The 23,809-nt window shown below is 36.4% G+C and overlaps 2 long non-coding RNA genes across 3 annotated transcripts in view; one reads left to right on the top strand and one right to left on the bottom strand.

Moving 5' to 3' along the window:
- LOC125616632 overlaps positions 1-23,809 on the top strand; it is a 54,855-nt gene that overhangs the window by 10,790 nt on the left and 20,256 nt on the right. For both annotated transcript variants that reach the window (XR_007347354.1, XR_007347353.1), the window contains exon 3: positions 5,878-5,969. This is a non-coding gene — a long non-coding RNA (uncharacterized LOC125616632). The remainder of the gene's footprint in view (positions 1-5,877; positions 5,970-23,809) is intronic.
- On the bottom strand, positions 413-6,017 carry LOC125616633. Its single transcript, XR_007347355.1, has 3 exons — positions 5,915-6,017; positions 2,995-3,141; positions 413-860 (listed from the first exon to the last, which is right to left on the bottom strand). It is a non-coding gene; the product is annotated as an uncharacterized LOC125616633 (long non-coding RNA).

Genomic DNA, 23,809 nt, shown 5'->3' on the forward strand with positions numbered 1-23,809 from the left:
TCTGCCATGGTGTTCTGCCTCACCTTGAGCCAGGGCAGCATGTGCCAGGATATTTTGGTTCTCTTAACTATGCTTTTGTCTCAGGTCTCTGGATCTTATAAGGTTTTCATTTCTTCCATTGATTCCCAATAGTTTCCCCATGATTACTCACCTCAAAATGCAGCTATATGCCTGTTGCTTTGGTTCTTGTGTGTGTGTGTGGAGAAGCAGGTGAGAACTGGGAGCCTCTATTCAGCCGTCTTGTTCCTTTTCTTTATTTTGCCTTTTCAAGAGTCTCTCATATTTTGAGCTCAGCAGTTGTTTATATTGTCATTATTTGATAATTTGGTTAAAATATACTTCTTTAAATACCTGCGGGAAATAGAAAAATGAAAGTGGTACTGCTAATAAAGCTGAAACAGACATCAGGGTATGTGTTAAAAGCTGTTTATCACCAGTAAGAATTATATACTTATTAGCCTTCAGATGTTGAATATATGTTAAATTGACAAAAGAACATTAAATGTTGAAACTATCATTAAGCAAGGGCTTGCTGCCTGGTACACATAGAAACCACTACTGTGATCCCAGGCTTTTGCAAAAAGAAAAGGCTTTATTGCATCTTCAACCAGCAAGAAGGAGCTTAAATTTGCCTCCCTGATCAATTTGTAGCAGGGGAATTTATAGGAAGAGAGATGGGAGAAATTGCTTGTTGGATGGATGGCATGTTTCTTTGCAGTGGGTGGGGGTGTGTGTTTTACATATAGGATTTTGAGCTTTTGTTGTTATTGATCAGATGAGCTGGCTTTTTCTGCTCGTTTCCACTATGAAAAGCTGGTTCCAAACACTAGGAATAATTAGTGGGATGTATGGAGGCTTTCCTGAAAAACAAATTGAGAATTTTGTTAATTACTTTATGCTCAAACATGAACATGTCTCAACCAGTTTCAGTACCCCTTTGTGTTTCTTCATTCTTTAATCTTGAGAGGCTGGGGTAACCTCTATTGTGGCTATATCCTTGCTGAACCAGGGTATAGTTAGGCCTAAGTTTTGGCTGGAGGAATGAGTCTCTCAGGTAGGATAAGAATCACTAGTGGAAGGCCACTATTTTGTGACCAATCAAAAACAGAATAAGTGTTACCTTAAACTGAAGGACAGAACATAAAAAGGAACCTAGTCTAGCAGAAAACCAAATGAAGGTATCTGAAAAATGGTAAGGGAGGCCAACTCAAAGGGTTAGGGTATCTTTCATGACTTTGCCAGCTTTAAAATTTTAGATACTTTTAATTCTATCTATTGAGATGTGTTACTATATATGCAACAGCTATATTTATAGATTCACCCTTGTGAGGACAGTAGGAAGTCAAGAACCATTCTCTTAATCAAAGATACATGGGCCAGAGATTCCATTGTGGTCTTTAATAGGCTCTTTTTATTCTGGGGATCATTTCACCAACCACATACTAGAACCAGTTTTGCCATGTGTTGGACTCTATAGTCAGTGTGACTTTTGTTTCAAAAAACTATTATCGTTTTTCTTTTTCTCAGTCTCACATGAGTCCAGGAGTTAACTCTTAATGTTTATTATTTAATTAGAACTGGCTGAAATAACCTTCTAATAAGCCACCTGGAATAACCAACAGATTTAAAATAGGTAGAGAAAAGAAACTGGACAGAAAACTAAAAGCCCTTGCATATTCATCTATAACTACAGTTTTAAGAATTATCTTAAAAGCGTTTATAAGAAAAAATTTAATTAAGTATGTCAATCAAATAAAACATCAAAGTAGATATATATATATATAACCATAAGCAAATTTAGCAAGAAAAGGCCATAAGTTATTACCATGAGATTAATTAGTTAAAAATGCAGGAGAAACTCTATTAAAAAGAGGGAAGTAGCAGTGGGAACTCCCACCAAAACTATTCCTAGGAATGCTGAATCAGTTTACCTTAATGGGTTTGAATTAAATTCTGCCCAATGCTATCTCAAGGATCAATTTTGCAAGGTATCTGGAGCAAGTCAGTGGTGAGGAAATGTTGGGGGTCAGTAATGTGCTGGGTATGGGAATTCCCTCACAGAGAGTCACTTATAGGCCAGATGTTCCCCTTTATGTGTCTCAGAAAGCCCCCAAACACCAAGGGGTGCAGGGTAGCTCAAAGTATGGCTTGCTATGTGTACCTCCCGGATGAGCTGTTAGGGTTCATTCCAGTCTAGGAGAGGAGTATATTCTTCCAAGGTGGCTCCCTGTAAGACCATTACATGGCATAGCTAAGTTCCCCTGACACCTTCATCAAGATTTTAGATACCTAAAGCACAGACTAATAAACTAATAAACAAAAGAACACATAAAACACATTAAACCAGAGTATATTTCCAAACCAGACCAAATCAGGTGAACAACGACATCCCACAAGTGAAACCTTATATTCTTCTTTAGGCCTGGATTCCATAGACTAGAATAAACCAGGACTTCCAAAGGGATTATTTTACTCCCAAAAGTCAAAACCAGGAGAACAATTTATGCCTCTAAACCAGAGAGAAAATTAATTCATGGCCCAGTTGCCCTTAATAGGTTTACTCACCAGGACACATCTTATTCTGGGAGTAGTTTGTTTTTGCTATTTAAAATGAAGTTAGCACCAAGAGCTGGTAGTGTTCACAGTGCAGGAGCAGGTTCAGGTGGCCGAGCCTTTCAGATGATCATCAGTCCTGGTGGCCACTGAAGGTCAAAACACAGAACTCTACCCCAGTGAGGAACCACATTGCCTAGGGCAGGTAGTTGAAGGTCTCAGATTCACATTTGAGTTGCCATAAATTGTTACTGAACCAGGATCACTGCCTTGACACTCTTAGATGCCCATACCAAGGCACTGGGTTTTTACAAGAAAAGAGCTTTACTGTGTGGTCAGCTGGCAAGGAGGCCATGAGCTAAAATGTGCCTTCCTGATCAGTTGGTGGTGGGGGAGTTCACAGGACAGAAGATGGGAAAAGTTGCTCGTTGGGTGACATACCTCTTTATGAGTTGCATGTTTCTCTTCTGCATGGAGAATATGAGCTATGATGGCATTGACCAGATGAGCTGGCTTTTTCTGCTCATATTTGTTCTTAAAAAGCCCATGCTATCCCGTGAGAATCAGTGGAAAATCTGGAAACTTTTCCTGAAAGAATTTTGTTATTTAAGGAATTGATATCTTTAAATTGATTGTACTTAGCCCATTTCAGAACTACATCACTGACAATTATAACTAAAAGATAAAGTAGAGGACTAGGAGAAATTAAGTCAGGCAATTTATGACATAAGAATAAACAAAAAAATTCCAGTAACCCTAATGACAGGATATTCAGAGTATATGAAATCGTTGATAAGGAAAGAGCTCACTGCAGATTTCTTTAACATAAGAAATGGTGTAGAAAACACAAAAACCAAATCAACTGATATTTCAATTTTAAAGCTCAGCCCAGATATTACTTCTGCAAAACTTTCACCCATCCCTGCAGCAAGTGATGGTTGTTTCTAGGCTGCCAGCTCTCATAGCATGTTGAATGGTAATTATTCTTATTTATTGTTCTTCTGGACTGGAATTAGATTCTAAAGATGAGAGAAACTTCCTCTATCTAAGTGCCTCTATCTATTCACAGTACATGCTCAAGAAGGCTTTTGAAAATAAACACGATTGAAAATTATTTCTTTAAATTTGGCTACATGATTCTTAGATCATTTTGCACAATATATTGCTGTCTAATACATATATTGAACCAACATATTTTCCACATTGAAATGTAAGATGGAGAGTGATTCTTGAAAAGAAAGTCAAAGAAAGAAATAAAGCTTTATGTCCTTTCTTGGTTAAAATGGCTTTCAGCTAGAAGAAGTTTAAGTTAAACACCTCTAAAGTAGTAGGCCCTATTTAATAAAGGCTCTAATTTTAGAATGCTTCCACTGCATTCTAAAATCACAGCCAAACTAAAGCCAAAAACAGAGAACCAAATAACTCTCTAAAACTTTTAGGGAAATTCAGCAGCTTCTCTTGTCCTACAGGAGGTCACAGTAGATTGTGCTAGCGCCAAAATTAACTGCCAGAAGATCAAACAACAGGGGCGGATACTATAGACAGACAGGTCTGACACTTTAACACAACCCAACTTTAATCCCCTTTAATGTCATCTGATCAAAAGATGAGGATGGATAAGAGACAAAGTAAAAATAGCACAAACCATATTAATGTGAGAATTAGATAATCCTTTTTGCAAATCTCATCTTTCATTTTCCTCAGAGTCTATATCAAAAAGTATTACCTAGATCAATGAAGGCAGAACTGTTAGCCTAATATTCATGTCAGAGATTTTTTAGTAAATACCAAGACACTGAAAACATTTCCTCTTTGTAGCACTTGCAAAAGAGAGGCAATATTGAAGAAAAAAAGGTAGAGTTCAGAGAAAGAGGGATCAGAGAGGAGAGTGAGGTTGAAAGTATAAGGGACTGAGACAGTTGGAGAAAGGGAAGAGAAGGAGGTTGGTTCAAAGAGGAAGGATTGAGAGGTTAAGAGGGAGAAAAGAAGGGGGTTGGGGCAGAAAAGAGGACAAAGGGGTTAAAGGAAAATAGGAGAGAGAGGCTGAAAAAGTTTGAGAAAAGAAAGAAGTTTTATTTTCTAATACAGAAATATCTTGTGCTCATACTTGCTTTCCAGTTTTCAAATGAAGAGTCATTAGACAAATATCAACTAATTTCACTGAAGCCTCAGTTACTTTCAGATTTGATTAAGGAAAGACACATTTTAAGAACTTAATATTTTTTCAGAGAACTAAGGGTGCCTGACTTAAGTATATGAGCTTTTTTATTTTATTAATTTTGGAGGAAAATTTTGTATAAAGAGCACATACTAAACTGAACATTTTGATGTTACAATCAATTGTTATTAGACTCATATAAAATGGATTTTTTTAATCGACAGAAATTTCAGTATCATTTAAATCAAACTTTTATAGTAAAATTGTGAGTTAAATAAGGAATCCCTGATTTTTTAAATTATTTGTGTATATAGTTGGCCTTCCATATCATGGATTCTAGACTCATGGATTCTAGACTCATGGATTCAACATCTGCAGATGGAAAATATTCAGGAAAAAAGTGCATCTTTACTCAACATGAACAGTCTTTGTCATTATTCCCTAGCATATAACAAATATTTCTATAACATGTTGTATTAAGTGTAAATAATCTAGATGCGTTTGAAAGCACAGTGGAGAATATGCATAGGTGATACACAGATGCCACACCATTTTGTATAAGGGACATTTGCATCTACAGATTTTGGTTGTGGGAGAGGGGGTTCCTGGAACCAGTCCCCCATGTATACTGAGGGATGACTAATATATATATATAAATATATATATTAATGTATATATAATTTTTTTGCCTACTTCCTCATGAGTAGCTGTCTCATACCTATTTGCTTACTGAACATATGCTTTTGGAATACTGTAATCTTGGAAACCAAATGATAAATTTTGGTCAGAATGTATTAAATAAGAAAAGAGTTGCCTCAGACTCTTACTCTGAACATTTCTACAATGTACGTTGGCATCTAGTCTTTTGGTTTTGGCTTAGGGGCCTTTCTTAATTCCTTTCTCACTGATTTGTGGCTATAGTTTGGAGAGATGAGGATGTTGGCAAACTAAGTTTAAGATGGGTTAAATAACTTATAAGCATTAAAATATTGTAAAATTTTATCAAAAAACTCAAAATCAAGTGATTTACTTTATAATTTTTTAATGTACACTGCCCAATGAAATTGTGAAACTGATAGGGATCTTTTCTGTCTAACTGCTGAGGGCCTATTCCCTGTAAATTAAGAATTTTATGTATTGAATAATCTGCCTTTTTTATCTTCCAGTGTTTGCCAAAGAAGAAAAATGAATGTGATGACTTACATGTGGTATGCAAGATATAAATTGAATGACAGTTCAGATTGTGAGTTCCCAGGAGGTATGAACAATATTTAACTTTCTGTAACAGAATTTAATATTTTTAAACATATACATACACTGAATACAGCCTCCTTAATGATAAAGGTTGGTTTTTTTCACTGTCAATGACAAGAGACTTTCTTTATGGTATACTGTTATACATTTCCTGTTTCTAAACACAGGGCATTGTACTGCTCTTTCAGTGATGACACTTCTCCAGTGTCAGATGTAATCCAGTCCCCATAGGCAGAAATGCTCATGAAAATTGACTGCAGTGAGGTGGCAGTTATTGCTGCTCCAGCTCAGGATGCTCATGAACTTGGTGTGCCCATCCTGCGAGTACTACAGCGATCCTCTAGAATTTCCCTGCAACCAGCAGAGAATCCTCTCAGCTGTCTGATTCATGGCAGACACTAACCCTAACTATGTAGAGTGACCAAACTATACACACATCAACTATCTATGTCTCAGATTTATGTTTTTTGTGTACAACAGAACAGATGCCACACCATTTTGTATAAGGGACATTTGCATCTGCAGATTTTGGTAGTGGGAGAGGGGGTTCCTGGAACCAGTCTCCCATATATACTGAGGGATGACTCTCAGGTAGTTCACTAATGTTATGGATTGTTGAATTGGATTAAAATCCAATACTTTCAAGGAGAGGCTGAAAGATACATTTAGTACAGCTTCATTTAATAATGACAGGAGACTGCTATGCAGAAAATTTCAAGCATCTACTAAAAATAAATAGTACCTAATTCAACTATGAACTTTAGTCATTAAAAATCATTTCGGGCCAAAAACAGTTGATTATCAATAATTTCACATAGTTAAAATCATTCTTTTCTTGTTTCATTTAAAAACTACCATGCATTTATACCTCATTATGTTCAGCAAACACCCATTCATGAGATACGCTGAGAAGAAAACTCCTGGATTCATCATTGCAGTCCTTGAACTACGATGCATAAGGATGATTCTGCAGCTTCTCCACATATATTGATGTTTTTAAAATATAGTCCCTGGTAGTTTTGACAAAATGTACTGTCAGCAATACCTTAGCTTGTGTACAATTTTAGACAATTCATCTTCCAGTAGAAAGAGAGTAAAAGACATGATCTAGGCAAATGCTTTATTAATACAAATCAATTGTACATATTGATGTGATTCAGTGTGTTATTTGCATACAGTGTGTATTGATCACATCCAAGTCCCACTCCTCCACATCTTTCCCAGACTCCAGTAATCACTATTCTACTTTGAGGTTAACTTTTTCTTTAGTTTCCATACATGAGAGAACATGAGATACTTGTCTTCCTGTGTCAGGTTTATTTCACCCAATGTCCTCTTATTTTCATCTATTTTGTTCCAAGTAGCAGAATATTCTTTTATTCTTTTTTCACCAGATAATAACTGCATTGTGTATTTACAGCACATTTCTTTCTCCATTCTCCTGTTGATGAGCAACTAGGGTGATTCATTGTCTTAGCTTTTGTGAATAGTGCTGCAGTGAACATGGGTATACAGCCATGTGTGTTTTGTTTTATGCTGACTGCATTTCCTTTAGCTATATACTCAGAGGTGGGATAGCTGGATTTTTGTTTAAAGAAATTCCATACCATTTTTCATATTGGATTTTCTAACTTACATTCCCATCAACCATGTATAAGAGTTCTTTTTTCTCTACATTTGTTATTTTCAGTTTTTGTAATAATTATTCTAACCAGGTTGAAATGGTATCTTATTGTAGTTTTGACTTGTGTTTCCCTGACAGTTAATGATGCTGAGCATCTTCTCATAAATTTGTTGGCTATTTGTATTTCTTCTTTTGAGAAGTGACTAACTTAGATCATTTGCCCATATTTTAATTAAATCACTTGGATTTTTAGGTAAATTTTAAAAATTTAATTCTAGATATGAACCCTCTGTTAGATGAATAGCAGCTGGCAGGTAGGTATTTTTTGTTAATTGTTCCTTTTGCAGTACAGCAGCTTTTTTGATCCCACTTGTCAACTTTTGATTTTGTTTCCTGTGCTTTCGAGCTACTATACAGAAAACCATTGCCTGTACCAGTATCTTGAAGTGCTTCCTCTATAATTTCCTCTAGTAGTTTCATAGTTTCAGATGTTACATTAAGGTCTTTGTCCATTGTAAGTTGATTTTTGTACAGGATGAGAGATAAGGGTTAAGTTTCAATCTTATACTTGCAGATATCTGTGTTTCCTAACACCCTTTGTTAAAGATGTTTTTTCTTGAATGTATATTTTTGGCATTCTTTGTTGAGAATCAGTTGGCTATAGACACTTGGATTTGTTCTTGGGTTGGCTCTCTATACTGCTTTTATGCCTATATAATTGCTGTTTTGGTGATGGCTCTGTAGTATGTCTTGAATGAGCCATTTTGATGCCTCCAGTATGTGTTTTCCTGGGAGAGTTGGTGGCAGGAATCACAGCACCCGCTCTCTGACAAACCAAATCCTGGCAGCACTGCTTGATCAGGTAATATGTAGAGTCTCCTGTGGTGGGAACTGTGTAGGCGTGGTGACAGCAGGAGTAGCGGCGTTCCTTTGCTGCTTTTCTGGGTGTGCCTGCCCAGGAACAGGATTTCATCCTCCAAGTCTTGGCATGCCTGGGGACAGCACAAAAGCCAGGACTTTTCTCCCCAGATCTTTCATCTGTAGTACCCAGTAGAGAACAAGCAGTAATAGGTCATGGCTGGAGCCAGACAAAATTCCTGTAGGCCTCCACTGGCTCTGTAGACACTGGGTCAGGGTAACTGACAGTCAGGGGTTTTCTTCCCCCAGCTCCTTCAAGTGAAGTGATTAAGGAATCATTGAGAAGGGAAGGGAGCTAGTGCTGGGCAAAAGTTCTCTGTAAACCCTCTCAGCCCATGTGTTCTAGGGACAGGATGACAGCCAGAGAACCTGGTGGCTCAAGTCTCCCTAGTGGCCTGCAACAAGCCCCTATGGGTGGAGCAATAGTAGAAACCCCTGGGGTTCTTTCCCTACCCTGTTAGTATGCAGGGCTGAGTGATGGGAACCTCCTGGATGACTGCCTTAAGTCCTAGCACTGGTGTGAATCCACATGCAACTCTCAGAGGGTGGTGCCCTCTGTGTCATAACAGCCATTGTCTAAAGTTCAGGGCAGTCAGCAGATTTGAGTCACTCAACTGGGCCAGGTTTGGTTTGCTGAGCCACTTCAATGAAATGTTCTGGGGAATATTCACAGAGATGGGAATATGCAGGGGTTTCTGACCCATAAAGTAATTCAAATTCAGACAGTAGGTCCTTTCTTAAGATTACTTCTAGCTATAGCACCCTGGAGATTCACTAGGAGATAATGTGAAGTCATTTCCAAAGCAAGGTTACTGTGCAGATTTCAGATTAGTTATCTCATTAGGCTGCAAGTCTGTGAAGGTCTTGAAACACTCCAAGAGCTAGGATTGCCAGCATTGGTGCTAATAGCATTTGCTGGGATTTGCTTTCACCCTTACCCTGCAGAGGGGAGACCTTCCTTCTTCTAGCAAAGAAATTGGGCCAGCAGATATTAGGATATTTTGTTTCTTTTACCATGTTATTATCTCAGGTTTCTGAATCTTAGGAGGATCCATTTTTCTGTTAATTTCCGGTGTTTTCCCACAATCACCTACTTCAAAACGCAGCTGTATATCTGTTGCTCTGGTGATTCTTTGTGGAAGATCAGGTGATTGCCAGGCACCTCTATTCAGCCATTTTATATACCAGTTTACAAAAATGCTATTAAAGAATAAATTTTTAAAAAATGCCCTGTTGAAGAGATAAATCCCACCCATCCATCTCTGAGCAGTTCTCTGATATTAGGCTATTTGTAAAGAACTAATTTTATTCCACTTTGGCTTATACCACAAAAACCAAAAAATATTTTATGTGGGTTATTTCTTATCTTTACAACAGTCCTAAAATAGAAAAATAACACTATTTTATAGAAGGAAAAGACCAAGTTTATACCCAAATCAGATACAAACAAATGAAACAACCAGTACATTTTATTTTTAAATTTTAAGTCCTGCTGTATGCAGTGGCACATGTGTGTAACCCCAGCAATTTGAAAAGTTGAGGCAGGAGGAATGCCAGATGGAGGCCAGCCTCAGCAGTCTAGAAAAGGCCTATGTAACTTTTGTGAGACTCTATCTTAAAATTAAAAATATAAAGAGCAGACATTATAGGTCAGTGGTAAAGTGCCCCTGGGTTAAATCCCCAGTTTTATTTATTATTTTTATATATATATATATATATATATATATATATATATATATATATATATAAAAGTTGCCTCCTCTGTGGCCAGAGGTGAAGACTGGCATTAGATGAATTTTGGCACACTGAGGATCAAATCAGATATTTAGAAACAGCTGCAAATAAAAAATTTTAATAAAAAGTGTAAGGTATGATATTGCTTGTGTCCTGAGTTGTCTTCACTAACCCCTGAGTCCTGTCGCAGGTGGGCTACATGGTATGCAGACCTGTTGAATCAAATCCTGGATTTTATTTCTGAATATGTCCTCTAAGGAATCCTCTTAATAAATATATTTATTAAGAAAAGTATGCAGGGAGGTCTAGATGTGTGTCACTCATACTTCTGTGCATGCTATCTTTTTATGAGACACTTGTGTTCTTGCACTTTGTGTCTTTCCTGGAAAATAGTAGGGGAGGTTCAATATGGATTCAGATTTGTATCATGTGTCTAAAAGAGCAAATGCTTCATAATGAACTGATATAGTCCAGGGATGAAGAAGCTAAGAAAGATTACTCCTTAAGAAAGATTGCTCAAGCCTCACTTTAGAAGACAGGTACAGAACAATCGAGACAAAAACCGAAAGGGCATTTGCAATGAGAAAACAGCGTGTTTCATCCCACAGTTTTCCATTAAGCCTGTGTCTGTGGGTTGGGCTTCATAGGAGCTTCTGTAACTCCTTCCATCTCTCCAGCCCTCCTTGGCCCCTTTTTCTTGTCTGACCCTCTGTGAGTTGGAATTTCTGTGGGTTTGAACTAAAGCGCAGCTGCCATTGTCAGGGTGAGGAGCAAGGAGGCAAGAAGGTGGTGGCCTCATTGTGGTGGCTGCAGACTTGGAGCACTGGGGAAGAGGAAGCCTTGAATCATCCCCCAGCTTTGAAGTTGCTTCACTCAACTTTTATCATTTCAAGAACTGCAGTGAAAGCAAGTTTGTCATTATCCACCCACCCCCTTTTTCCCCCCCGCTGGAGTGCAGCAAATACCAGAGGCATCAGAGACAAAATTCAGCATAGCAATAAATTAACAGGGCTCTCACTACAGAGGAAAATAAGACAACAAGTAGGAAGTAAATGGCTGAAAGGGTTTTCTCAAGCAGCATAAATCAAAAAGGGCAGAATGCACAAAAGAAGAATATACACCAGAAAGATACAAAGGAAACATGTGGGCCCCATGGAGGGGCCTCTGAAACCGTCTTAAGAATATACAAAGACCAAAGAAAGAATTGGTGATCTGAAGGAGTCTTGGTGGGGGGAGTAATAAAAATTCAAAGAAGAAAGGGGACATTAAAAGATACTCAGCTCCCACATGAGGCCACAACACCAAAAAGCCCTGTCTTTTTGCCAAGACTTTGAAAACATAAAAAGCTCAAAATGTGTTGTCATTAGGAATCGAATTAAAGTTCCAGAAGCCTTTAAGATACACATGCTTTTAAATATCATGATAAATTATGCATCTATGNGATGGGGTAGAGAGAGAAGATGGGAGGGGAGGGAGGGGGGATAGTAGAGGATAGGAAAGGTAGCAGAATACAACAGTTACTAATAGGGCATTCATTATGTATAAATGTGGATGTGTAACCAATGTGATTCTGCAATCTGTATTTGGGGTAAAATTGGGAGTTCATAACCAACTTGAATCTAATGTATGAAATATGATGTCAAGAGCTTTATAATGTTTTGAACAACCAATAAAAAAAATGTAAAAAAAAAAAAAAAAAGAAATGCAATACTGAAATATACATACACATAGGACTTCTATACTAGGAATTGCATATAGAATGAAACAAAATAAAAAATCTAAGGGGAAAATCATAATATTCATGGATTGGAAGACTCATCATAAAGACATAAACTTTTCCTAAATGTAGCTACAGGTTTAATACAGTTCCTGTGAAAATCACAACAAGCTTTGCGTAGATATAAACAAGCATATTTTAAAATTCATAAGAAAAGGCACAAACCTAAGGATAGCTAAAACAGTCTTCACAAAAAATAAGTTGGGAGGAATCACTTCTTGATACAAAAACTACTACATAGCTGCAGTAATCAAGACAGTGTGCTATTGATCAAAAGAACAGAGATCCAGAAATAGACTCCACTGACTTATGGCAGAGGCATAAAAGCAATTTGATGGAGAAAAGACAGCTTTTCAGCATGCGGTACTGGAGCATTTGGATAGCCTAATGCCAGTGGGGGAAAAATCATGTTTCAACCTAAAACTATAAACTTTCAGAAAAATCAAAGGAAAACAATCTTCAGGACTATGTTAGTCACCTTTTGGTCACTGTGATAAATACATGAGATAAAAAGCTTATATGGTGGAAAAGTTTATTGTGCCTCCCGGTTTCAGAAATTTCAGTTCATGGTTGCTTGTCTATGTTCCTTTGGGTCTGTGGTTACTCAGTGTATCATGACAGTGAGGGCATGGAGCAGAGGAAGACTCTTCACCTCATGGTGGCCAGGAAGCAAAAGAAAAGGTTCTGGGGTCTCAATATCCCCTTTAAAGGCATACCCCAATGACCTAACTTCCTTCCACTGGGTTCTACCTCCTAAAAGTTACACTGCCTCTCAGCAGTGACACAGAATGATGACCAAGTCTTTAGCATATGGGCCTTTGAGGGACATTTAAGATCGAGACCATAACATAACAAGGATCTGAAGTACAAAGAATTCTCAGACTTGACACCAAAACATTTCCATAAGAGGAAAAGGGAGAAACTGGACTTCATCAAAATTAAAATTTTTGTCTGGGAAAGATTCCATTAAGAGGATAAAAAAGACAAGATTTAGACTAGGAAAAAAATTTTGCAGTCCATACATTTGACAAAGACTAGTATCTAAAATATCTCAAACCACTTTTTCTTCCATTAGGTGCAAGGTCTCTGGTTTAATTCCTAGGTCCTTGATCCACTTTGAGTTGAGTTTTGTGCATGGTGAGAGATACAGGTTTAATTACATTTTGTCACAAGTGAATTTCCAGTTTTACCAGCACCATTTGTTGAACAGACTGTCTTCTCCCATGTACGTTTTTGGCACCTTTGTCTAATATAAGATAACTGTAGTTGTGTGGGTTAGACTCTGTGTCCTCTATTCTGTACCATTGGTCTACCAGTCTATTTTGGTGCCAATACCATGCTGTTTTTATTACTATTGCTCTACAGTATAAAGTCTGGTATAGTAATGCCACCAGCTTCACTCTTCTTGCTAAGGAAACTACAATAAGTAAACAATTCCATTAGAAAAGAGATTAAGACATGAAGAGTCATTTCAGAAGAGGTTCTAAAAGTGGCAAATAAGCATGTGAAAAAATTCAATATCAGCAGTCAACAGGGAAATACAGTATCACTATATTTTTTTTAGGATGGCTGAAATAAAAAAAAATAGTGATAGTAGCAAATACTAATGTGCATGCAGAAAAACTGAATCATTCATTCATTGCTGGTGAGAATGTAAAATAGTACAAGTCTGGGAAAACAATTTGACAGTTGTTTTTATAAAACTAAATATGAAACCACCATATAACATAGCAATTGTACTTTTGGGAATTTATTACCCAGAAAGGTAAATTCACGTTTACCCAGAAACTTATACATAAATGTACACAGAAACAGGTTGTCCACTCTTTAATACTTGAATGATTATTCAATGGATATTCTTTAACAGTTGAATAGTTAAACTGTGGTTTCTCCAGGAAATTATGCCAAGTGGAAAAAGTCAATCCCAAAAGGTTGTATACTATATGATACCATTTACATAACACTTGCAATGACCAGACATAGGAATAGAGAAGAAACTAGTGATTGCCAGAGGTCTTGGAGGGAGGGTGGGGTAAGGAGGTGCTGGGGAAGTGGGTACAGGCAACACTAGGGATGCTTGTGATAATATAAGCATTCTGTGTCCTCATTGCATCAATGTCAATAGCCTTCAAGATGTTATCAATGGGGGAAAGTGGGCAAGGGTACATTGGGTGTTTCTTAGTATTTCTTAAACCATGAGTGAATTTATAATTAACATAAAAGTTTAAAATACATGAATAAGTTAAGAAGTGGGGAAATGTTAATGCCAGATTTCCAGTCCTGAGATTCATATTTAATTGGTCCAAAACGCAGGGTGTGTGTGTGTGTGTGTGTGAGAGAGAGAGAGAGAGAGAGAGAGATTAAGCAATTTGGGATTATAATATGTAGCCATGAGTAAGCATTTTTCTTGATGCTCTCACTCATTTGATTAAAAAGCACAGAAAGCAAATGATGGGCTAAACCATGACTGGGGTTAATAGGATGAAAGTATTAAGACACAAATAAAGAGGCAAAGCTATTGGCAGAAGGCAGCAGAAGCCTGTTCCAGAGCCTTGTGATTCAGTGGAAAAGTATGACTAGGAGAGTGGGGAGGCTTTGTTACATTTCCCCAAATACACTTTCTCACTAAAGGCTCCCCTGTGCTAAGTATATAAACAAGGTACTATTATTCCCTTTCTACAAATGATAGAGCTGTGGCAGAGAGAAGTTAAATAACCTGCCCAATATTGCATGACTATTTTATGCAACAGAGGCAGGATTTTTAATCCCTCACAAAAATTTCACATTTGGGTTAATTTATCACTAAACAAAAGTAAGATTTTGCTAAATTATGAAGGTAGAGAAAATTGAACGTTTGATATAAAAACTCCTGTACCAAGTATTTGGAGTAACCTTATAATGACAAAGAATTTCAAGAATAAACAGGATACAGTTAAAAATGAATTTCTCTGAAATCTTGTATAGCCCTCCGTTAATTAAAAACACATAAAAGTGTTTCTGGAAAGTTATTTCAGCTTTCAGAGAAAGTAGCTTAAATTTTAAAAAGTTATGAAATAATTGTTTAACTTCAAAAGTATATATACAGTACTTATAAGCAAGATGAAATACATAAATTATATGAGAAATGTTCAAAATATGGAAGAGAGTTACCCACGCTGAGCTAGTTCAATGGGTTTGTCCAGATGCAACAATGACAGATCCTCATTAGGGGGATACTGAACATGAAGCAAAATAGGCTTATGTTTCATCTTACCTCAAAGTAATGATTATTTCTCTTTACAGGTTGATAGTGTCAGAATTGAGTTGAACTAGAGGATGATTGCTTAACTGGTTTCTGCTATGGAACTGCTTGCTTGCTGGTGGAGAGAAGTGATGGTAGGAATTAGAGAGTTTTCATTCAGTATCTCAAAAGCAGAAAAACAGAAAACAAGGAGACATAAGGGATTTCCAAATTCATAAAGCAGTAAAGGAACATAACTTACTACACATTGGCACATTTTGTATAACCAAACTGCTGGTTTGGACAAACTCTACCTTTTATTAAATCTATGGTCTTGGTCAACTTACTTAACCTCTCTCTGTGCCTCAGTTTTTCATCTGTAAAATGGAGACACTTATGGTATTAAATCAGTTGGAAATTTACAAAGTAACATACTTGTTAAATAAAACTAAACCTCAAAAAATTTAAAGCAAAATTATTAGATGGCTTTTGAACACTTGGAGAATGAATTGGTGATCATGAGAAGCTGACATGGGATCCTTAACATGCCATATTAAATTAACCTAATTTCATTTTTAAAAGAGCTAATTAGATGATGGCTAGGGAGAATAGGATAAACTTAATGAATCTTGACTTCAGTGAAGCACTTAATAAAGCATCTTATGATGTCCCTGTTAACAGAAAATGGTAAGTAATTATATAACTAGAAGTTCCACAGCTGATTAAGTAACTATACAAGAAATGTTAACTGAGGAGAAGGTCTTAATGATATAGAAATGATTCTATCCTTGGTTCTTCCAAATACAATATTCTGCTAATGACTTATACATAAATACAGATAACACATTTATAAAATACGTATGTTTAAGATGGATGGTTAGGTGAAAAGGTAGGGTCTAGTTTAAATACAGATTCAAACTGACATCTAACAGAGTCCCCCTAAAATAATGCCAAAAATGATTATGAAACTTGAAGATATGGCATGGATCTATGTGCATTTTCTCCTTTTGAACTGTTTCAATTGCTGTACAATTCTTCCTCACATCGAGTCAAAAGGCTTAAATGTGATGATACCACATGATTGGTATGGAGGCCAAGAACACAGAGTACTTGGGTTTTAATTCTACTTTCTCTGCTTATTCGCTATTTAACTGGAGATAAGTTATTCAATTTCTTTGTGACTTGGTTTCCTATTGAAATTGTGGGTAATTCGACTACAGAATTGTTACAAGGATCAGGAGCTCTAAATTCTTTGAACTATACTTGAATAATGGTTAATATTCAATAACAGTAATTATTTCATACATGAATCCTGAAAGCCTCTACATAGAAATTCCATAAACACTTTAAATTTTTTTTTGTCTTCTCTCTTCTCAGTTTCCATTCCCTTCAGCATTCTGGTCATTATACTCTCTGGATGCATTCTATTTTGTTGCCCCATAAAGCAACCCTAAATTACTGCCCTTGAAACCTCTAATGACCACCTCTTGAACTGGAATCAAATCCAAATGCATGACCCTAGTATGAGCTGCATAAATGGCAAATCCTCCCTTCACCACCTCACCTCATCCTAGTCTCTACTCACTCAACCTCCAAGACCTCTCACCTCTGATAGTCCCTAAACTGCCAAGTTCTTCCCACATTCAAAGCCCACCCCCTCTCTCTCTCTCTCTTAGTTTAATATTTACTGGCAGACAGTGCTCTAGATACTGGAGATGTAGTAACAAAAAGATCAAATCCTGCTCAGGAAAGTTCATTCTGGTAGAGGAGACACATTGTCCCCAAAATAAAGGTGTTTCCTACTTGCAAATGGGTCATGTCCTGATAAACCCATGCATGGTCATGTCGGAGGCTGTGTACAAATTATAGGTTTGTTTGAGCCATTACAAGGCAGAGGGTTGCTTTTCTGGGAATTCTTGGTGAAATTCTACTGATCATATTATACAGACACCCTGCCTTGGCTCCGACAACCGTAGGTTCAAATGCAGCCTTGGTGAGGTAGAGAGGAGGTAGACATAACCTGCCAAGCCCCAAACATTTGTTTTTCCCATCTTCATCAAGAAGCCTGTCACACTGAAACCCTTTGATGGTCCTACCTATAAAACGTGGGCTGTTGTTCTTTGTTAGACCCAGTCTCCATCAGAGCTGCTCCCTATCAGATCCCACTTTTCACTTATTTCCTGCTTTTCACTAATTTCTGTATCTTGTCTTTATTTCTTAAATTTCCCATATCTTTAATATTTCTAATCTGACTCATCACCCTCGCTGGGGGAAACTGCATAAACATCACGTGGTCATGACATGGTAAATTGAAAGTATCATAAGTGACAAATATATCTGAAACACCTGCCTTACTAACCATCACAGCCTAACGATGCTATAGAGCATTGGTGGTTTACCCTCTTCTTGATCAAAGGGCTGACTGTGAGCTGCAGCTTACTGCTGCTGCATAGCCTTGCAAGAGATCATCTTAACCTGGGATATTAGGTGTCAATTTAAAAAATAACTAGCCAAAAAAATCAAAACTCAAAGCATGTCTTCTATTGAATGCCTATCATTTTTAAACCATCAAAAAAATCATAAGTCAAGCCATCATATATATGGGGATCATCTGTGTATGCTTTCCAGGCCTTGCTAAATGCCAAGAAAAGGTGAAGGAGGAAAGCTATTTAGGCCATATGATAGGGGAGGCTTTAGATAAGAAAACATTTTAATAAGACACTTGAAATGATTTAGGAATTGAAACTTGTGGTTTCCTTGGGGGCAGAAAATGAATGTGCTTCATTAATCTGAGCAACTATATATAAAAGAGGCCCCAGAGAGCTGCCTTGCCCCTTCTGACATATAAACCCCAAGAGAATGCAGCTTTCCTGTGAACCAGGATGTGGGACCTCACCAGACACTTAATCTGCCACTGCCTAGACTTGTACTGAAAGCCTTTAGAACTTTCAGAATTAAACATTTGCTCTTTTAAAGTCCCCTTGTACATAGTATTTTGTTATAGTAGACTGAACAGACTGACAAGATAACAGACTTTCTAACTAGCTGGGAGGGTAGCCCCAGGCTCAATATTCAATACCTCAAAAATTATTATAGAAATTCACATACTTGAAATAAAATTACATGAACTCACAAATAAATTCTAAGTCCATGGAGTTATATAATTATAGAAATGAAATTTGTCTCATTTATAATAAGTAAATACCTATGAAATTTTGACTTATTAAAACTTTTAAGGTGGAATAATGTTATCAGATTGGAGAATCTTAATAGAAGAAAGAAAAGTAGCTTCTGACTTTTACAGAAATCATTCTGATGTTTACAGCTAGGCCATGTTGTTCTCCTGTTGGGCACAAATAATCTCACAGAGCATCAACATCAGATAGGACATTGTGGGTCCATGATAAGGTGAAATTAAAAATAAGGTCGTATATAATCATTTAAATACCAAACATCTCCCTCTCGGCTAAAATGAGGGAGTACTACTTCTTTAGCAACTACAGATTTGTCTTTTCTAATCAGGTCTCCCTATGACAGAGATAGCCTCTCATAAAATTGACCCACTTCCTGATAACAGCCAATACTAGCACAAAGTTCATTTCCTTAGATCCTCTCCAGAATTTTCCAAAGCCCAAATCATATAAGGGGTTCTGGCACCTTCTAACTGAGATTCCCCATAGTGTTCCATAGAGTGTGATCTCCTTCTCTCCAGAAGTGATAAATAAACCTCAGGTTGACCACCGAAAAGAACTGGGGTTGTGAAATCTGATGCTAAGGAGACCTTAAGGTAAACTAATAGCTTGAACATTTGTATCTTCCTCTTCCTTATTCTCTAATTGTTTTAGAATCCCTAAAAAGAATTGAACTTCAAAAAAATGCTGAACTTATCAATGTTCTAATCTTGGAATACTATTAGAGGGATCAAGGTCCTTGGAAAAAACATCAAAAACCTGCCCTTTGTGAGAGATACTGTCTCATTTAGATGATGTCCTAAATGGCAGAACCAGGAAGAAACTGGAGAAGGTGATACAACATTAGATTACAACATTTTTGGAAAAATTTCTGTGAATCAGTCTCAGAACACAATACTGCCTGATAACCAAGCATGATAGACTCTATGTAGTCAGTAAGTTTCCAAAGATTATTCAACTAATTAGTCTATTTGTTTTTCCATTTTAAGTTATCTTGGGTCTAAAAAGGCCCATCTCTTCTTTGAGAATGAAACTGGATACTGGTAACATTTAATAAACAAATTTTCAAAGTGTTACCTAAAAATGCAATTTAGGAAGTGAAACCTCTTTAAACATATGACCTTGAAAATAACAAAATTAGAGTGCCTACTGATAATAAAATAACATAGACTAAAATTTAAGCTGGGATTAGGGGGTCTAAATCCAGCAAATGTGAGTTTATGCTTATCACATTGTGCTCAAGATGCTCTGGGGTTCTAATGAAGGAAACTGATTAATTGTTGGAATCACTGACAATAAATGGTATTGTTTTCAAGGAAAACAGGTCACATTTTCCATATAGGTGCATATAAGTTATATGCATATAAATTATAAATTACTAGTGTCACAATATAGATTTAAGGGAGATCAATTTACCAAATAATCTTGATTATTGATCTGGTCCATCATAAGTACTGACAACCCATTCACAGTTCCAAGATTCTTCTATCACTAAGGCTTCATTTCATATCTTGACGTGGAATAAAAAGTCCAAATACAATCAGCATGTTGGGAAAACAGCATTAGGATAATTGGGAGACAATGATCTCAACAAAACTGGACATCCTTGAGGCAAAAATGAAAACACACACACACACACACACACACACCATGATCAAGTTGAAGTCCTTCTTGTGTCTATTTTTAATATCTACAACTAGGTTATTAAAAACCAGAACAATAGTGTTCTTTTATTAATTTCTATTACTGTTCCAATTATTCAGTTCCTTCTGTATTTTGACACAGGATTTGAATTTTATTGAAAAGCTGACACACTCATGCCCCAAAAGTAAACAATCTCAAGTTCTGACTTTAACTCATAGACTGTGGCCCCACATCATAAATCACCCCACATCTATATTTCAGTGTAGTTTTATTGCTCATATTTAATACACTGTATTATTTAATGTTCATAATCACGAGAAATATATATTATCTTCAGTCTAGAGATAAGTGAACACTTGACATTCAACAGATGTGTCCTAAGACCTTTAGGATTTCCCTAAATTTGCAAATACCACAAATGCAATAAATGCTAACTTCAATATCAAGAAATGAGTAGAGAATAAGGAAAGAAGGCTGAGAAGTAGATCTGAGTGTTTGGTTGAACTCACTCCCTGGGTTAAGTCACACATTGGTAAAGTTCAGCCTCACAGCATGTGGTCATTAAAACAGCATGTAGAATTCAAATTTCTAACATTTATAAGGTAATGAAATTTTAGATCACTCACAGACAGTGAAACTAGAATATTAAGGTTCACAGTGCCAAGAGGCAACCATATCAGGAAAGATAATTGAATACTTCAGTGATATATTGGGCTAGTCCCAAATGAAACATTGACTTACTTACTATAATCTTAAAACCTTAATTATCATAATGCAATGATCCAACAAAAAATAAAAAAGACAATGTATGCGTAATCTGAAAGGTATAATAGATAAGAAAAGCATGGCAATGAACAGTCTTCAAATAGAAAGATTCCCATAGGCCAAATGATGGGAGCTTTTTTACCCATTCACTAGATAAAAGAGCTATGTACTTAGTACTTATTCTATATTCCTTGATCTGCCTCAGGTCCCCAATTCCCCCGAAGTTGATAAGAAAATTAGTATGAGTTCCTATTTTACTATAAAGCAACAAGTTTCAGGCCATAAACATTTGAAAGTTTCTGATCAAAGTCAGATCACACTACTTACTAGATGATGTATACCTGCAGGGATAGTCCCAACTATATTTCCATAAAAACAGGTAACCAAAGCCAAGTCAAATTCTGTATCACGGATTTCTTATTTCCTATTGTCTTCCCTTATCATTACCATTGACTTTTACTCTCTTGGAATCTAGAATAAGATTATTCAGAGTCAATTCATCTAATTTATTTACATAAAATTCATTATATATATTCTGATTATAAAGTTAACACATGTTCATTAGAAAAATTTTGAAAATAGATTTCAAAGAAGATAAAAAGTCTCCTGTAGTCCCATCCTTTACATAATGAATATTTGTGTTTTTAAGTAAATCTTATAAGGCATTTTCCTATGTTATATATATATAATTTTTTTTAAACACTGTATGCTATTTTTCACTATTATAACCTTTTCCCCTACTTTATTATGACTATTTTCCCATGCTACTAAAATTACATATACATTTTAATGGCTCTATTTTTTAAATATTTATTTTTAGTTGTACTTGGACACATTACCTTTAATTAATTAATTTATTTTTATGTGGTGCTGAGGATCAAACCCAGGGCCTCGCATGTGTTAGGTGAGTGCTCTACCACTGTGCCACAACCACAGGCCCATCTATTTCTTATTCACACAGATATACCATAATTTTAATGCATATTTTAATCTGCAATTCTAAAAATATGAACAATTCAGATCTTTAATAAACCTCACACATGGGGTTTAAGTCCATTATAATTTCTTCTGTCATGAGAAACATGTCTGCACTGAAGGTTTTCTTTTTTCTTTTTTTCCCAGTTCTGGGGATTGAACTCAGGAACACTACCACTGAACTACATCCCCAGCTCTTTTTATTTTTGGATGTGGTCTCACTAAGTTGCTGAGACTGATCTTGAACTTGTGATCCTCTTGTCTCAGCATCCTGAGTATCTGAGATTACAGGCAGGTACCACCACACCCTGCCTGCCCTGAAGATTTTCTATGTTTATCTGAAAAAAAATTTTTGAATATATGTAGTGACAATCTCTTTCCTGAGTTAACTCCTAACTCATGCTTTAGCAGTCAGGGGATTCACATAAGCTAAATGCATTTCTCACAGATTCTCTTAGCTAAGAAACTACCTCCTTATTCTTTACTCCTAATCTCAATTGAAACATTATTTCCTTCATTCAAACAACTATATATCAAGCACTGGCTATTTACCAGGCATAGGTGAGATTTCAGAGATTCAACAGTAGGGCATGCTTGGTGTGGCTGAACAGAAATCAAGTTTGGCATGGCTGGTATAGAGTGAGAATTTGGGGGAAAATGTTTGGAAAAGTCATCAAAGAGGCAGTCAAGAGCCAAATCATGTAGCATGGGTAGGCATTATAAGAACTTTAGCTGTGAATCAGTAGGGAAAACATTGGGGATTCTAAACAGAGAAGTAACATGATCTGAATTATTCCCATTTAAGATGATCAAATTGAACATTATGAGGAATATTTTAGTCTGTTGACTAAAGGAAGGTTTGTACCAGAATGATCTAAGGGAATTGTTAAGAAGTGGTTGGGTTCTAGATCTACTTTGCTGAAAGACTCACACATTAACTACATTTAATAGGGACTATGAGAAGTCAGAGATGACCAAATTTAATGGCTTGAGCAATTAATTACTAAAATGGAGTTGTTATTTACTGAGATAGAACTATGAGTGGAAGAAAAATTTGGAGGCAAAGGTAGGAAATTGAATTCAATTTTAGTGATGTTAAGTTTGAGATACTTAGTGGATAACTGTGTAGAATGGGATGCAATTGGATATACAGTGCCAGGATTCAGTAAAAAGTTAAGGCCAGAGATAAATTCAGGAGCTACCTGAATATAGCTGTCATTTACAGTTAGGAGTTAGGTGACATCACTTAGTAGGTATAGGGAGAGAAGAAAAGAGAATTAAGGACTGGGTCCTGGGACACCTCAGCCTCAGACACTTCAATAATAGAAAAAAATGAAAAACTACAGACAAGAAACTTTGAAGGGGTCTAGAGAAGTATGAGGAGAGCCAAGAAAAAGGGTTTTCTGGAAGCCAAGACAAGATTTAAGAATGAAGGAGAGTTCAACTCTGTCAAATGCCAGTGTTAGTACTGAAAAGTGACTACTGGACTTATGGAAATCATTGGTAGTTTTATCAAGAACAATGTCCATGGAATGTTGGGCAAGAAATTCCTATGGGAATGCATTTAAGAAGAAAAAATGGGAAGGATAAGGGTAGACAGTGAATAAGAATAACTTCCATGGAGTTTTGCTACAAGAGAACAGAGATATCCAAGTTTTCCTAGATTTCCATTTGTGCTGACCATCAATCCAGTCAAATTCCTCCATTATATACTTTCATTGAATGCTATATTTTCCCTTTATAATAATTTTTTTATTTTTATGAGTTTTTTTAATTATTGACTATCTTCCTCATTCAGTGGTAAGTATTAGAGCAGAGATTGTCTTCTTCATTGCAAATTCTTAGTACCTTGAACAAGGTTTTGCATATGTTCAAACCCATTTATTGATAATCTGAATAGTTATAGGACTAAATTTATATTGATTTTCATTCTTTAACGTATACTTTGATATAACTTGTACTTGATGTAAATGTCTTCTTACTTTCTTCTAACACT

This window comes from Marmota marmota, unplaced genomic scaffold (genome assembly GCF_001458135.2).
Source record: "Marmota marmota marmota unplaced genomic scaffold, marMar, whole genome shotgun sequence".
NCBI classification, from domain to species: Eukaryota; Metazoa; Chordata; class Mammalia; order Rodentia; family Sciuridae; genus Marmota; species Marmota marmota.